Below are 19,199 nucleotides of genomic sequence, written 5' to 3' on the forward strand. Positions count from 1 at the left end.
TAATCAAATTACCCAGACATCCCCTGTGGGCTCCAGAGCTCTAAGCATTTCCATCATTTGACTTTAACTTGAGCCATTTCTGAGCTTTTTCACCTCAGGCAATCAACACTATCCTGGTCAAGTTTACAAGGTAGGGATTTCCATCTCAAAATTGGTCACAACAGTCCTCTTAGATGTACTACTTTCTCACATGCCATCTTTTGGAAAACTTGGTAAAAGTGATTAAAAAAACATAGCATAAATACCAGGTATCTATGAAAGTGAGCAACTTCAATGAATGAGGATTGTTTATATACAAGTTAATGTTTGTTCATTTCCAATGAATTTTTTCCACATGCAAATTACTTAATGTCAAAGATTTTTAGACTTAAAATTACATACCAGTGGTAGAATTGCCTGTAATGGTCCACCAGTGAAGCTATACTCTAGAGGAACACACCCTAAGCTAAACTCCCCCCCCCTTTTTTTTTTAAATTCTGGAAAATACCTTTAGAAATGTATACATATGCCAGACACCTAGGACTTCTGGAACCTGACAAAACACTCTTTTTTTTTTTTTTTTTTTAAATAGGAATGATGCCATCTTAACAGATGGGTGTTAGTGTAGGCATGCCAGGGAATCAAAATGTACATCACGTTCCACTACAAGGGGGCAGAATCTCATCCAGAAATGTCCGTCTGTGCCACTGGCTAAAGGAATATTCTATTTCAACTCTGCCTCCGAGCCAGATCACTTAAAACAGCAGGTTCTAAAGCTTTATAATAATTTTGTTGGTTTTTTGGTGATGTTTTTGTTTTGTTTGGGGGGGTTTTGTGTGTTTTTTGTTTTTTTTTGTTGTTTTGTTTTGTTTTTTGTTTTGTTCTTGGCTCTTGGCTTTTGGATTTAAGAATTCATATTCCCCTGGGAAAACAAGGACAGGAGCCATTAAAATGAAATTTTAAGCATCAAAAATGCTATTGTGGCCCATTTTATTTTTTGACTGCATGGCTTATCTAAATAAGAAAACCATGTTGTGGAAGCCAGCATATAATTTTTGTTAAATAGAACTTGAGAGATTCTCTCTGCCTTAATGATTTTGAAGGTATTTTTTTTCCCCTTCTTGGAAACTATAGAAACTCATTTCACATTGAGAATAAATAAAGAGTTTCACTAGAACTGTCCTCCCTACTAAGCAGAATTTTATCAACAGTGATAATTGAAGATCCTGCATAGAAGTTATCCACGCATTCAAGGATATTCACCAACCGTAGTATTAAAGAGGTTATTCACATACTCTCTGACTTTGACTAGAATATAAGACAGGTATTCCCTAAAGGAATGGAAATTAGGAACTTCTGTATTTTAGGTTCCTGTCTCCCTTCAATTTAGGACTTCTTAACACCTACCAAAGCAATCTTTCATTGATATCACAGTAAATCATTCATGTGTGATGAGTTTTAATTCTGATCATGCTGGTGAAGCTCAATGTTTTGATCTTGGGTGATAATGGACGGTTGGAGGAGAATACCAATTTCAGAAATAATTGTTTTAATTAGACCCCAAAACAATTTTATCTTAAAATTTGTGCTGCTCAAATTCGTATTTGCCTCAAGTATGAGTCAAATTATGCCATTTATAATTATATCCAATTTCACTGGGTGTGAAAAAGAACTATTTTGTCTAAATTATTATAAGAGATCATTAGCATATTCTCTCATCATTGTTAATAAGACCCCTTTAAAAGTTTTTATTTAAACGTTTAAAAAGTAAATTAAAGCCTTTTAGACCTGTAGGGTCACAGAGTACCAATCAGTACTATAATTTTATGTCACCACCCCTCATATATAGTCTTACATGTGACCTTCATTTGTGTTTTTATTTACACTTTTTTTTATTGTTACTATTACTAATGAGGAAAAATGATCTTTATTATAAACATAGCAACAAAGTGTAGGTAAAACAAGTATATCACCTTACAGTAAGTAAAATAGTGCCTTACCTGTTGAAATAATTTTAACTAAATATACTTGGTACCTGTTTTAATACTACTTGTATAAGTTAAAGGGAAAATGAAGTCAATATTAAGATTCATGGAAAACTCTGGTTTTTAAACTCAGAGCCAACACAATGATTGTTGGTAAAACTCCTAAAATCAATACCTCTCCCATCAACCCATCAGTTATTAAATATACTACAGGACTTAGACAGGCAACATATTAGTTAAGTCATATGAAGCATACAAAGGCATAATTCTTCTTGACGCACAAATACCCAACTAAATTTCTTTCACAACATGAACCATAAGATCACATGGTGGTTAATAGCTACAAAATAAGACGTAATTTTTTCATCTTTTTCCAAATACATTACTCCATTTGGTAAATTACTATGGGAAAAAAAAAAAGTGCAGCTGTTGCAAACACAAAGTTACCTCCCATTGGCTATGAGAATTATCTAAATGTTACTTGCCTTCATTTGCTCTTCTCATTTGCAAATGTGCCAAGTCGACTAGCCTTTCTATTAAAACAAAGACTACCTTAGCCAAAGAAGAAATTGGACAGATTCTCAGCTATGTCTGCAAACATGCAGAGGAAAAATACACTAATGGAAGCAGCATGATTCTTCATTATGGACCCCTCCAGGTCTTGAAAATCATCCAAGGAGCTATCTCATCAAAAGTTGAAAATCTTCCAAGGATCTCTTCACACACACCCTTTTTAAGTGGTGAGTTTCGATCAAAGATTGTCTCCACTGAAAGGGTTGAGAGGAGCTTCTGGAATGATTTCCATTTTCTGAATCTCATCCAACTCCTATCCAAGCACTGATAGAGAGTTCAATATATCTCATTCCATTTTTAAGGATGGAATACTTCCAAGGAAGAATCATCACCATGATTCCAAGGACATGTCTTGCCTATGGTTTGGTAGTAGAAATTGTCCAGTGGATTCTCTATTTCCTTCTAAATATGTATGTTCCTTCAGCCCTAAGGAATTAAAGTATTCCAAGGTCTGTTTGAGTCAAAAACATACTCATACTTATGCATATATTATAAATATATCCTCTTTTTACTATGGAATTAATTTCAACTAGGATCTTTAAAGGTGTGAATAAGTTTTGCCCTTGAAAAGTAATCCCCAAATACATTGTTTTTATTTTGAAGTAGGTTTAAGTTTCAAGTAGGCCAAAGAATTTTTAAATACATGATAAAGATAATTATATAGTGTTTATTCATATATAAGTCATTATCAATAACCTATTATCATCTTTATACTTTTTTTTAAAGTTTTTACTTACTTCTTCCTATTCTAAATGAAATTTATCAAAGAAGGCAACACCAGAGTAAGAAGTTAAACTTGGGGTAGTACTCTATTGTGGGTCTTGAGTTGTCAAGATAGAAATCAGGCTTCAGTTGGACCCAAAATTGCTGTTAAAATGAGGTCAGGATACAGAAGCTCAAGGACAAAGTAAAGCCATCGTGTTCTTTCAAGGTCATTTCCAGAACCATACCATTTTATTTATTTGATTGCCCTTTGTTGGCAACAATTTGGCCTCTGCCTTCTTCTGACACAGCGATACTTTAAATTTGCCCCAGTTCCTTCTGCCTCTACTTCTTCCTTTGTGAATATGTTCAGGTCGTAAGTTTTCTATAGGCTTTCAGAGTTAATTAAAAAAATTAGGCAGTTCTGTATGAGGGCTATTTGGAAGCTGGCCATATTTGCAATTGCAAAGAAAAAAAAAAATCACACAAATCCAGCATCCTAAAGAATAAGGTATTACATGAATAACCTATTAAGATAAAACACCTGTTACAAATATTTCAGATATAAATATCATTATTACATATATTTCAGGTATAGAACATAGAAATTTGATATTTGTATATATTGTGGAATTATCCCTATGACATATCCAGTCAACATCAATCACAATTAAAAATATTTTCTTGTGATGAGATCCTTTAAGAATTATTCTCTTACCAACCTTCAAATACACAACCTTCAAATACACAATATAATTTTATTACCTATTGTCATCATACCATACATTACATCCCAAGTCTCATTTATTTTATAGCTGGAATTTTGTAACTTCACCCATTTTCACATCCCCCCCAAATTATTAATCAAAACTGTTTCACAAAATCTTTCATTAAAATTCAGGAAATTATGGTCAAATATGTTATTTCCTTCAACATGGCTTAATTCACATCCCTAGTAAATAAAGTCGATTATTTAAAGGTTCTCTTTTACCTTCCAGGGTTATTGTCTCAGTGTGGCTACTTCTACATACTTGCTTTCATGAACATATTATTTGTGATTGTAAACACACTGCATACATACTGTTTATACCTCTTTTTCTACTTAATATAGTATCAAAAACATTTTGCATTTAGCTCTTTTTGCAGCGCAAGATTTTAATGACTTCATTGTAGGCCATTAAATGAATATGCTATGGGATATTAACAAATAATTTTTTCTTCCTTTTAAACATTTAGCTTGTTTCTAGTTGTTCACTTTCAGTAACATATTTGTAAATAACTGGTTTGTTCCTTGCTCATTTTTTAAAAATAAACATTGGGTATAATTTTAGATTTATAAAAAAATTACAGAAATAGTACAGAAAGCTCCCATTTATCCCTCATCACAACCTTTAGTTTCTTCTAATATTATTATATTACACTGCCATGTTTCATTCATCAAAACTAAGAAACAACACTGGTATATTACTACCACTCTCCCTTTTTTAAGAGAGATAAAGGAGTAGGGAGGGCACAGAGAGAGAGAAAATCTGAAGAAGTCTCCATGCCCAGCGCAAAGCCCCATTTGGGGCTCTATCCCAGGACCCTGAAATCACAACCTGAACTGCAATCAATAGTTTGACACTTAACCAACAGAGCCACAAGTGTCCCTGGGACATTGTTCATAATTCCAGACTTTATTGTGATTTTTTTTCCTAGTTTCTTCCATTAATTGCTTTAACGATACTGGGCATGGATATGTAAGAAAAAATTAAGTATAAGGATACTGAAAGACCAAAAAATGGCTCGTTGTGTTATGGTATTGGTTTTATGTTATATACCACGAAATTTATTATCACCTTTAATTTTTTTTTTTTTACAGATTTTATTTATTTATTTGAAAGAGAGAGAATGAGAGAGAAGCATGAGATGGGGGAGGGTCAGAGGATGAAGCAGACTCCCCGCTGAGCAGGGAGCCCAATGCAGGACTCCATCCCAGGACTCCAGGATCATGACCTGAGTGGAAGGCAGTTGCTTAACCAACTGAGGCACCCAGGCAACCCATCACCTTTAATTTTCAAGTCCAACTATTTCTTCTGCATAATAGTGAAAAGAAATTGATAGTACTAATTAAATATTATAAATATAAACAGGTGTCTTCCTGTGTAAATTAAAACATTTAAAATGTGACCAGGGAGAATTTATTTTAACAAAGTATATGTATTTTGGCCTAGGTTTATGGAGATAGTCCATCTTTATTGAACTCTAATTATTTCCTCAACTCTCCCATTCAAGTGCTACAAAGGGAAAATGAAATGTACCCAGAATAGTTGTAAACTCCCTTCAGAAGTTTACAAATCCAAAAGTCAAAAATATACCAAATTCATAGAATGAGTGTGTAATCATATTGGCAATGGAGAGCATAGAAATGATCACAGAAATTTTCCTGACACATAAACAGGGTACTGAAAAGAAAAAATACAAACTAACAGAGATGTAGGCAACATATCTTGCAGGGGAAAATTTTTTACGTAAATTTCCAGCACCTTTTGGGCTTAGGACCATAGTTAATTGCCAGTGCTATTGAGTGTTTACTCTGTGTCAAGGACTGCTGGGCAAGTCTTTCAATCCCCCACCAAGGGGAAAGCATATAGCTCCCCCCAAACAGCTAATTCAGACTCCCCAGTGAACTGTAGGTCTCAATACATACCTCAGAATCTGAATGAAAACATTGTTTTTTCATGGGCCTCAGAAAGATAGGTTTCATAATAACTAACACCTATCAAGGACTTCACTCTGTTATAGACACATTTAGATACCCTGCACATGAATTTAGTTATTTAATCCCAATAATCCTATGAAGATCTATTTAAAGTTGAAGGATCAGTCCCCAAAAATCACATAATATATCCAAGGTTGTTCAAGTAGGAAGTAAGAGTCTATATTCAAACCCCGGTTGCCTAAAGCCAAGCGCATGACTGCCCACTACCTACTGGGGAAGATAATCTGGGAGGTGTATTTATTGGGGAGGGAGAGGGGGGTTCTAATGGGGAAAGAAGGAAGGAGAAACTGAAAATTAAGATTTATTGATTAAGTTTAAAAGATTAGATTTATTAACTGACATGAAACAGACGTTAGCAGTAAGTTGTAAATTTTAGAAGTGAGAGTCAATTGTATACCAATATATATCCCAATTTCTATTATAATGTCAAAGCTAACAGGAAAACAGGCTACACTGATAACACATGGCATTAGGTTTAAAGTTACATGGATTCTCCTTCCGTTTCATCTAAATCTTCCCTTAATTTCACCTGTTTTCCTTAATAAAAGAAAAACACTGTTTTCACTGGTACTCAAACAATGTAACAGCAACTGCAGACATTACTTTGGCTGACCTTACATCTTCTCATTTCCAGTGATCTTTCCTTTTGTTTTTAATGTGTCTTCTACATTATTGTGAAAATCCTCAAGATATCCATGTTTTGAAATTGGCCCATTTGGTCATAATCCAATTAGTCATGCCCAATGTTGGGGACAGTTTCACTGTTTACTCTTTCAGTGCTTAATACAGTGCCAGACACTGCTCTGGACCCATGAAGGAGGTTGTTACAAGCATGATTCTATCATCTGCCAGGATGAGCATATCCTTCCTAACCCAGGGCAATTCACATGTTAACATGATCCAAATAGGAGCAAAACTTGACTACCATACCCAATATCAAGGTACTCTCTTTCTGTTCCTACCATGCCTTTGCCCCCTCCCCCTTAACATATTAATTTCATGTGATTTTAAGTCATGTTTAATATATTTCTTAGAGGTGTATCTAAAGCTGAAGATATTTTTAGTATCTAATGTTCAAATTCAGCCCACTTATTCTTTGTTTCTCACTGCTCAAAATAGTAGAATTCATTTTTATTATTATTAAAGTTAATATTTATTAAGTAGATAATATACGTTTTACAGATAATAATATAATCCTCACAACAATCCTTTATGTAACTATTATTATCCCATTCTACAGACTGGCCAATAAGCTAGGGCACTTAGGTAAAATAAATCACCTAAGATTATACATCTCTTAACGTGTGGTGCCAGGATTCATTATGGACATTTTGACTCCAGGACTCATGTAGTTAAACACATCATCGTCCATTTACTCAATGTATAATACAAAGAAGTTCTTCCATTAATACATTGATCATTAAAGTATACAAAGCATGATGAAAACATTACACATATATGCAGAGTAAAAAAAAAAAAATAACAAACATTTTAAAAACTAACAGGGAATATTTCAACTAGGTTTGATTCAAAGCCAAAGATCTATTTTCCCAATTACCCAACTGTTTATGCTAATCTAACCTCCCTGTAAAGCTGCCACCATAGGTACACTGTCAAAGGGGTTATCCAAATGCTTGAATGGGTACATAATGTTTTCAATATTTACTTAAGTATTTCATGCCATAATTACCATCCTCCCTGTTAATATTTCACCTTTAGTGTTCTTTATAGGGGCACATTTATGGCCTAAGCACTTCTGGAACTAGTTAGAAAAAATATATAGTGCATGTAAATTAAAGTGGCTTCCAACATGCATATTGCTTCAGAAGGATCTAAGGCCATATATGCTGATGTGAAACACCTGGGCTTTATGGACATTCATTCTGTTCAGGTAATGCCATCCTATATGGGGTCTTTTTATTGTTGATAGGTAAGGTCAAGCTAAAATATAGTAAAATCAGTTTACTATTTATAACACAGTTAAAGGAGTGAGTAAGTATGATCTGTTGTATTTTCTAATAGAATCAACCAAGCAGTTACAAGTAGAATGACAATAATGTTCCAAATGCTTGCAGACGGTTAATAAAAAAGTAAAAAAGAAAAAAAATTTCTTACATCGCCAAAATTTGTGTTGGCTACTCAATGACTAACCAAATAATTTAAATAATTCAGGCTTACCTACAAGCTATTTGCTCTTGGTCTTAAGTTTTGTTTTGCTTCTCCATTTTATAATAATCTAGACAGAGGGAGTAGGCAATGGTAAATTATTTTAACAGTCAAAAAGAATGACCAGAGTTGAACTAATTAAAACACAGGAGTTGGGCAGATTTCCATAGAGGTCTCTGGAGTCAGAACTTGCACCAAATCGATCACCTAAAATAGAAGTCTTTCAAACACTCCTGCTAGTGGTAGTGTAAGGACAGAGCCTTAATAAAGCTTTGAAATGATATTTTTGGCTTTGAAAATACATGGTTGCAACAAATTGGGCAAGTTACCAAATTTATTAAATCCTCAAGGCTTTTATCATTTTCATTCTGTCATCTATATTATGATAATAAAATTGAAATGCAGTTACAAGACTTAAATGACACCATACATGTTAAGCACCTAGCATCTATCTTGGAAACTACAAAGGAGGGATTACAGAGAACACCTCAAGCCTTGATTTTCATTGTGTGACCCAGATTCTTGCTCCATTCTTTATTAGGCATGTGACCTGAGGAGTAATGGCACTTATAACAGTGCTCAGTAAGATGGACAACCAACAACACATGACTTCCCCACATTCTACTCATTATCAACATGTCTATTCCACCTTTATTATTCTCGTTTCCCACTCTTCTCCCCAACTTTTCCCTTCCCCCTCCACCTCCAGAAGAGTAACAAAAATACACAGACTAATACATGGGTTGCTGCCTTATTCCCTCTGGCACAGTCCAACCCTGGCTGGCAGTTTTGCCTTATTAACAGAAGTTATGCAATTGTTATCTCTTCCAATTAGTTATCTAAATAGTCAGATGCTTTATTTGACATTTCCACTGGACAGATCAAATGAAAACAACAAATATGACCCAAACTCATGGCCTAGAGAACTTCAAGCAACTTACAATTAGCAAGGTTAACAACTGGAAACTAACACTAATTTTACTTTTTTTTTTTTTTTTTAAAGAATTTATTTGACGGAAAGAGAAGAAGAGAGAGCACATGCAGGGGGAGCAGCAGAGGGGGAAGCAGGCTCCCTGCCCAGCAGGGAGCCCGATGTGGGACTTGATCCCAGGACCCTGAGATCATGACCTGAAGGCAGAGGCTTAACCCACTGAGCCCGCCAGGTGCACCCTAACACTAATTTTAAAGAAACATATAACTAGGGGCACCGGGATGGCTCACTCAGTCAAGTGTCTACCTTCAGCTCAGGTCATGATCCTGGGGTCCTGGGATCAAGTCTCAGATTGGGAATCCTGCTCCATGAGGAGTCTTCTTCTCCCTCTTACTCTGCCCCTGCCTTGGCTTGTGCTCTCTCATGCTCTCAAATAAATAAATAAAATCTTTAAAAAAAAAAAAAACCATGTAAGTGCTGAATATTACTCGACAATCCTGTTTTTAAAAGGAATCTTTCCCTATCTATTCACTTAAGCTTCAGATTTCACTGTCAGAGACAATATTCTTACAAATAACCTTGAAAAAGAAAAAAAGCTACAGTATCTATTTGCTTAGAGAAGTTAAATGGTGCATATAAACATCTCTGTTACACAGTACACAACAGTAACTGACGTTAGCCCATAAATTACCTTTGTCATTCACTTTGACTGCAAAGTGACCTGTACTTATTTAAGTTGGTTTATATCAGATAACGCCCTTCAGTTTTCAACTAACACTGAAAAATAAACATACCCTGATTCAACAAGGAAAATCCAAATTTTCCAGATTAGCCAAACACCAAAGCAAGAGTTAGTCCACAAATGTCCAGCATTATGTATGTTTACACAGAATGAGGCACCAAATGGTGGCTTTGAGATTTTTCTATTACTTGTTTTCCTTCTTTCCTACTTAGCGGGAAAAGTAATAAATCTTTTTAACTGGTACATATAAGTATAAATTACTTAGCTCCATTACTTAATAATTTCTTAGTCTTTGGCAAAATAGTTTTTTCCCCTCAGATTCTTTATCTATAAAAAGGAAATGACAACTATGGTAATTTCTTGAGAGAACCATTAATACATAGAGAGAACCAAATAACACATGTAATGCCCTTTAAACAATGATTGGGATATAGTAAGTGCTCAGTGCATGTTGGTTAATAATTTCAATAATACTACCTTAAAAACTTCATGTACTGCAATTGCCTAGAGATATCCCTAGCCAATCTACCCAATGGGTAAGAGAAGAGTAACTTATTAAATCACTGGTGTTTAGCAACAACTTAGTCATTAGAACCACCTTAACCAAGCACCATGTTTTAGCCTGTGTCCTTAAGTTGCAATAGAGGTTCAGAACTCCAATGGGTATCTCATCACTCTGGCAGTATCTGAAGGAAGAACTGAAATAGGTCCAGACAGAAAATCATGTCGATAGTCAAAAGAAAAAAATTTCAGGACCTAAATGCAGGGAATGATAGTTATTATATAAAACAGAGGAGAGACAGGAGGTATATGAAAGAGATTCTACACAAGCACTGATGAAATGAGCAGTACCAAATAAATTATATCAATTTTTTTTAAACTTTCTGGAGCAGGGACCCATCTAATTTTTCTCTTATATACACTTGAGCAACAAATATCTTTAACCCGAAGTTTATCTCAACCCTTATTTTTAAATCCTTATGCTATATATCATTGTAGAAGATAGAATGCTTACAGCTGCTAAAATATGATTAGCTTCATTAGTACATCAGGCTAAACTATCCATATGTTAATCAATATATTTATGTTAATTGCTAATTTTCATGTCTTGCAACAAAGGTGCAAATTGCAGCATCAGCTGACCTTCATGGCACACATGATACCAGTGATGCTTTTTCTTTCCCCTTACTAAGTTGTGCAACTGCTAAAATTAATTGCACCCCAGGGCTATTATATTATGCATGAATTGTCACCCAAATGAATGACAACGTTTGAGAGGGAGTTAAAGAATAGGGATTTAGATGTGTTCTCAGTGAATGCGGCCAGCTACATGACAACTGACAAGATACCCAATTACAAGATCACTAATTAAGGCTATCAAATGAGCCTGTGTATTTTGCTTATCACTAGGATTTTGGATCTCAGCTATTGAATTTTCTTTCAGTGAATGGGGAAAGAACCCTTTCAGAATAGTTTCCTCTACCCTTCTGAAACTAGAATTTATCATTTGAGAAGTCATAAAATTTGATAATTTTGTATTGCCCAATTCTAACACAACAAAATAGCAAAAAAAAAAAAAAAGTACTTTGGTTTTATTTTTCCTATTTCAGAATTCATGAAAAGCCACAGTGAGGTATGTGGTTCCCCTCTTAAAACCTAGTCAATGATAATGAAATCCCAATGGTCTGATTTCATGTGAAATGCTGGACATGTTATGGAAAAAAAGAGCCTTAAAAATATATACTATTCATTTATGGTCTCTATTGGTAAAGAATTTAGCTAGTTAGAAGTATGACTTACGTAGCTACTTTTTAGAAAGAAGGTAAATATAATGGTTCAAGTTTCTCCATATGGGAAGAGGAGTCAAATTTTATTCCACAATATAACCAATGAATGCCTTCATCTTTTCAATGAAATTACTAGAAATGTGTGTGCATAGAGAGATATATACATATATATTCATTGTATTATTCCTATATTACTTAACACATGTACTAAAAAGTTACAGATATGCATGGTATAGTATATATTCAGTGCATTCATGTGTGTATGTCTAAGGTTTCACTGAAAAGACAGAAATCCTTATAATAAGAAAACCTTATAATATTACCTTATAAAATTAAAGTTAACACTACTTTACACTAGATATACACAGATACATGCATATACATGCACATATAGTACCTATTTAATGGATTTAGGGACTGAAGTCACATCATGATGACATAAGACATTCCCCCTTATTGTCGTTCCTTGTCATAACTAAGTTGGCATCTATTTATTTACAAAAGTATCTGTCAAGAGTCATTGGATCCAGCGTCATATACCAACAGAATCAGGAGGAACCCAACAGGAGGAGCACTGAGTAATTGACAGAGCACAAAATAGGCAGTGGAACTGGCAGAAGCTTACATACCTATCACAGCCTCTCTCATCATCAGTCAGGAAAAAATACAAGAATAATGACATTGACACTCATGTACAAGAGAGACTACAAAGAAGTTCACCATTAACACACTTTTTCAGGGGGGAAAAAAAGTCTAGATGTATTGGATAAGGTAAGAGGAAATTTTCCAGCAGCACCCAACTTGAGATGGCAAGCAGAGGGTTGAACAGGCTCTTGGAGACCATTTCTGCAGTGCAAAGAGAACTGTGAGTGCCCAGTTACCTAAACTACACAAGACACTGTTGCACAAGCCCTTTTCTAACTGCAGCACCCATTGTATAGAGGCAGGACGTCCTTTAATGGCCAGATGGAAGAGCTGGGAAGGAGGCAAGTAATATCAAAGAACATTAAGAAAATATAGTTCCTGCTGACTGTATTGAGGACTCCAGAAGGAATCTTGTCTATGAGCCACTAAGAAACCTCACCAAAGATCACCAAGGCTACCCCTTGGGTACCCCCAAGGCACCAAGTACTAGACTCATACTTCTTCTCACTCAGCAGCTGGCTCCTTATGTGTAATCTCGAGTGAGCCACAAGGTCAAGCTCCAGGCAACAGTGTTCCCATAAAAAAAAAGTCTGGAGACTGTGGGCAAGGGAGAAACAACCACCTTTATTTATAGTGCTACCTTCTGGAAAGCAAAGAGAGTTTATATTAGCCCAAATTGTTAAGTTGTAAGAACCAGAGAAAACCTACAAAGGTTAAAATAAGAAATCTGACATAACAAGGAGCAAGAAGCAGGGACATGTGTCCATACAGATTTAGAAAAAGTACTACATAGATATAGGACTTAAAAAAAAAAAAAAAGTATCACCCACTGGGAGACAAGATTGGAGATGGTACCTGCAGCTTCATATGTGTAAACATCAAAACAAAGTTCCATAGAACATGATGAATCAAGGAAACACATCATCATCAAAAGTTAACAATAATCCACCAATAACTAAATTGAAAAGCAGGCAATTTTAGGATTTCGGTAATAAAGAATCCAAGCATCTATCTTGAAGAAACCCATCTACAAGAAAACACAGAAGAACTCAATCAAGTCATGAAAATAACTTATCAACAAAATGAAAAATTTAACAGAGAGAAATCATAAAAAGAACCAACAGAAATTCCTGGAGAATTCAATCAATAAAATGAAAAATGCAGAAGAGAGCATTTGTAGCACAAGAGATCACACAGAAGACAGAATGAATGATCAGAGGACAGGAACTCAGAAGAACTCAAAGAATGAACAGGAGCAGACAGCCTGTATAATCTAGGGGACACCATCAAATGTACAGATATTAGATTAATTGGAGTTCCAGAAGGAGAAAAGGAGAAGAAGACACAAAGTTTGTTTAAAGAAGTAACAACTGAGAACATCCTACACCTGAGGAGAGACTTGAAGATTTAAGTTTACAAAGCTAACAGATTATCCTCTCATCTCAAGACAAACACCTTCTCTAAGACACATTAAAAATGGACTATAAGATATCAATGACAAAAAGAAAAAAATATTCGAAGAAAAAACAAAAAAAGAAATGTAACCTACCTAGAAACCCCCATTAGTTTATGAGTAATTTCTCACGGTAGAAGAAAAAAATATCATTATCAGCCAAGAATATTCTACCTAGCAAAGTCATCCTTCAAATATGATGAAGAAATAATGAATATCCTAGGCAAACAAAAGCTGAGTAGAGTCATTACCACTGACCCTGCCTTTCTAGAAAAGCTGAAAGGAGTTCAAGTAGAAATGTAAAGAGGCTACTTATTACCATAAATAATGAAAATATAACAAACTGTTAAAAGTCAATCTACAGGTTTAGAAAATTCTCATTCTGTAATATGAAGGTATGTTAAACATTAACTCTTGTATAATAATTCATGAAAAAGATTTAAACCAGACCCACTATCATTTGTTAATGAGGACATAAAATAAAAATAAGTTGTGATAACAAATACATTGAAGTGGGAAATAAAAGAAGAAAGATTCTGCAAACAATTAAAGTTGCTATCAGCTTAAAATGGACTGTTTTATCTACAAGATGTTTTCTTTAAACCTTATAGTAACCACAAGGCAAAACCTAGATTAGATTCACAAAAAAATGAAACAAAGGAATTAGCACAGACACTCATAGAAAATCATCAGTTCACAAGAGTAGGAAGAGAGTAAGAAAAGACAAACACTGAAAACAAAAACAGAAAACAAGAATAAAATAGCATTAGTAAGTCCCTATGTATTAGTAATCACCCAAAATGTAAATGGATTGAATGCACCCACCAAAGTCACAGAATGACTGGATGGATTTAAAAAAAAAAAAAGATTCTCAACTATACACTGTCTACTAGAGACTCATTTCAGCTTTATTAACACTCACAGCTCAAAAGGAAAAGGATGAAAGAAGTCTCCATGCAACAGGAAAGCCAAAAGGCAGGGTTCGTTATATTTACATCAGGCAAAATAAACTAAGACAAAAATGGTAAAGAGACAAAGAAGGTCATCATAAAGAGAAGAACCCCATAATAAAGGGGTCACTTTATCAAGAAGATAAATCATAAATATATAGGCACCCACTTTCGACTATATGAATATAGTAAGCAAATACTAACAGGGCTGAAGAAAGAAATAGAAAACAATACAAGAATAGCAGCAGACGTCAATACCCTACTTTTAACAATGGATAGATCCAACCAAAATCATTAAGAAAATACTGGACTTAAACTGCACATTAACCCAAATGGACTTAACAGACATTTACTGAACATTCCATCCAATGGCAGAGCACACATTCTTCTCACATGCCCATAGAACATAATCCAGGAAGTATCATATGACTGGCCAAAAAACAATACTTGCAAATTTAAGACGACTGAAATCATAACAAGTATCTTCTTTACCCCAATAGTATGAAACTAGAATTCAACAAGGGGAAAGTTGGAAAGGTACAAGCATGTGGAAATTAAAACACACTATGAAATGTCCTTTTCTTTTATTCTCAAAGAAATCAAAAGGAAAAAAATTCAAAGTATCTCAAAAGTATCTCAAAACAAAAATGGGCACAAACATACAAAAACCAATGGGATCCTGCAAAAGCAGTGAGAGTGAAGTTCATAGCTATAACCATCTCTTTCAAGAAACTAGTTCTAAAATAAGCAACCTAACATTATGCCTCTGAGGACTAGAAAAAGAACATAGCCAAAAGTGAGCAAAAAGAAGGTAGTAAAGAATAAATGAAATGTAAGTAAACCAGAGATCAGAAATGGTAATCTAACAGAAAAGATCAGTTAGTAACTAGTGTTTTAAAAGATAAAACTGAGGGATGCCTGGGTGGCTCAGTTGGTTGGACGACTGCCTTCGGCTCAGGGCGTGATCCTGGAGTGCCGGGATCGAGTCCCACATCAGGCTCCCAGCTCCATGGGGAGTCTGCTTCGCTCTCTGACCTTCTCCTCGCTCATGCTCTCTCTCACTGTCTCTCTCTCTCAAATAAATAAATAAAATCTTTAAAAAAAAAAAAGATAAAACTGATAAAATTTTAGCTAAACTAAGAAAACTGAAAATCAGAAAGGAGACATTTTAACTGTTACCACAGAAATATTAATGATCCAGAGACACTTCTATGAATATGTTGACAAACTGGACAATGTAGAAGAAATGGGTAAATGCCTAGAAACATACAAACTACCAAGACTGATTATGAAGCAATAGAAACTTTGAACAAGCCAATGAGTAAGGAGATTAAATCAGTAATAAAAACATGTCAACACAGAGAAAGTCAGAATCAGATGAGCTTTCCAACAGCAAATTTCACTAAACTTGTAATGAAGAATTAACACCAATCTTTCTCAAACTCTTCTAAAAAAAAAATTCAGAGGATAGAAGACTCCCAAACTATTTTTCAAGACCAGCATTATTACCCTGATACCAAAGCACAGCAAGAAAATTCCAGACCAAAATCCCTGGTCAGGATAGAAGAAAAAATTTTCAACAAAATACTAGCAAACCTAATTCAACACCACATTAAAAGGATCATACATCTTGATCAACTATGATTTATTTCTGGAATACAAAGATAGTTCAACATATGCAAATTAATACATGTGACACACCACATTCAAAGAATGAAAAATTAAAGTCATGTCAATCTCTCAGTAGATGTAGAAAAAGCATTTGGCAAAATAAAATACCCTTTCATAACAACCCTCAACAAACTGGGTATAGAATGAAAACACATCAATATAATAAAGACCATATACACCAGACCCACAGCTAATAAGATGTTCAATAGTGTAAGATTTAAACATTTTTGGGACACCTGGGAGGCCAGTTGGTTAAGCCACTACCTTCAGCTCAGGTCATGATTCCAAGGTCCTGGGATCGAGTCCTGCATTGGGCTCCTTACTCAGGAGGGAGCCTGCTTCTCTCTCCACCTCTGCCTGCCACTCTGTCTACTTGTGCATGCATGCTCTCTCTCTCTCTCTGATGAACAAATAAAATCTTTAAAGAAAAAAAAGATTGAAATATTTTCCTCTAACTAAAGACTAAGACAATGCTGCCCACTCTTCAACACTCTTCTTTCAACTTAGATCTACAAGTCCTAGCTGGATCAGTTAGGCAAGCAAAAGAAATAAATGCATCCGGACTATAAAAGACATAAAGCTTTAACTATTTATAGATTATATAATCTTATGTAAAGAAAACCATAAAGTCAAACAAAAAATTGTTGGAACTAATCAACAAATTCAGTGAAGTTGCAGGTTATCAATTCAACATACAAAAATCAGTTGTGTTTGTATCCATCAACAATAAAATATCTTAAAAACAAAAAAAAGCATCAAGATCAGGAAGATCAAAACAGGTAACATCAGGATCAGGAAGATACTTATGAATAAGTTTAACCAAGGAAACATCTGTACAGTGCATACTACAACTCCTATCTAAGAGGTTAAGAAGATACAAATGGAAAGATATCCCACATTCATAAATTAGAAGAATTAGTATTATTGTAATTTGCATAGTACTCAAAGCCAGATTCTGTAGATCCAATGTAATCCTTATGAAGATTCATGAGATTCACAGAAAGAAAGAAAAATTTCTTTAAGTTTGTAGGGAACCACAACTTTCCCAAAGAGTTAAAACACTGGTAAAGAAAGAGCAAGCCAAAGGTGTCAGCCTTCCTGATTTCAAACTATACTACAAAGAGATATCAATTAATACAGCATAATTTTAGCATTAAAATAGACACATAAACTAAAGAACAGAATACAGAGTCCAACCCCTGCACTGTGGTCAACTACTATCTGACCAGGTAGCCAAGACAATACAATAGGGAAAGGAGAGTCTCTTTAATAAATCATGCTGGGAAAACTGGATAACCACATGCAGAAAACTGGAACTGCAACCCTATCTTCTACCACTCACAAAAATTAACTTGAGAGGGAGTAGACTTAAACATAAAACCTGCAACCATGAAACTCCTAGGGGAAAAAAAAAATAGGGTAAAAATTCCTTGACAATAGTCTTGGCAATGCTTTGTATATATAACCAAAATCAAAATCAGTAAGTAGGATTACATAAGACTGAAAAGCTTCTACTCAATAAACGGAACTATCAATAAAATGAAAATGTAACCCAGATCAGGGTGAAATATTTGAAAACCATACACCAGATAAACAGTTAATATTAGAAATATAAAATTCATACAACTCTAACACTAAAAACAAAAACAAAAACTAGCAATCCAATTTAAAATTAAGTGTATTGGAACTGACATTTTTTCCAAAGAAGACACACAAATGTCATTTACAACAGCAGGGATGGGCCTTGAGGGCATTACACTAAGTGAGATAAATTAGAGAGAGAAAGACAAGTACTGTGAAGTTAACACTTTTATGTGGACTTTAAAAAGGTCAGACTCGGGCGCCTGGGTGGCTCAGTGGGTTAAGCCGCTGCCTTCGGCTCAGGTCATGATCTCAGGGTCCTGGGATCGAGTCCCGCATCGGGCTCTCTGCTCAGCGGGGAGCCTGCTTCCTCCTCTCTCTCTGCCTGCCTCTCTGCCTACTTGTGATCTCTCTCTGTCAAATAAATAAATAAAATCTTTTAAAAAAATAAAAAATAAAAAGGTCAGACTCCTAGAAACAGTGTAGAATAGTGGCTATCAGATGCTGGAGGATGCAGGAGTTTGGAAGATGTTGTTTAAGGATATAAATTTGCAACAGATAAATAAGTTCAGGAGATGTAATGTATAGCACAGGTGATTATAGTCAACAATACTTTTATAAACTTCCAAGGTGCTAAGAGACTAGGTCTTAATTATTTTTGTCACTACCAAAAAAAAAAAAAAAAAAAAAGGCGGGGGGGAGAGAATATGTGACATAATAGAGGTGTTAGCGAATGCCACAGTGGTGATCAGATCTCAGTAAATATACTAAACCAATAGATTTTATGCCTTAAAATGATACGATGTTATAGGACAACTATCTCAAATATAAGTATATTGCAGTATCTTCTGGATAATCCTATCTACTTCCAGAATTAGATCTCACAGTCAAGGAGATCCAATTTGATTTGTACTTTGTTTAACTTAAAAATGGTGTCAGTTTTTCTGAGTTAATTTCATACCTCTTAAAACAAAGCCCAAAGATTAAACTCAACAACGCAGTTCATAATTTCCTAGGGGAGTGCTAGTTCATTTCTCTAGCCAAAAGCCTTCAAATATAATGAAAAGAGAAGCAAAGAGGGTATGGAGAAGAGCAGAAGTTAAAAAATAATAATAATAATACAAACAGGAGATGGAATGCTAGGGAAGGCCTGAATGTCTAAATCCTGACATTAGGACAAAGGGCTAACAGTTGTCGGCCAATAACTTGCAAGTAATGCTGAAGTTAATAGCTATTCTCTTGTCTTGTCCTCCTTATAGATGACCCTGTTTTG

This window comes from Neovison vison, chromosome 4 (assembly GCF_020171115.1).
Source record: "Neovison vison isolate M4711 chromosome 4, ASM_NN_V1, whole genome shotgun sequence".
NCBI lineage: Eukaryota > Metazoa > Chordata > Mammalia > Carnivora > Mustelidae > Neogale > Neogale vison.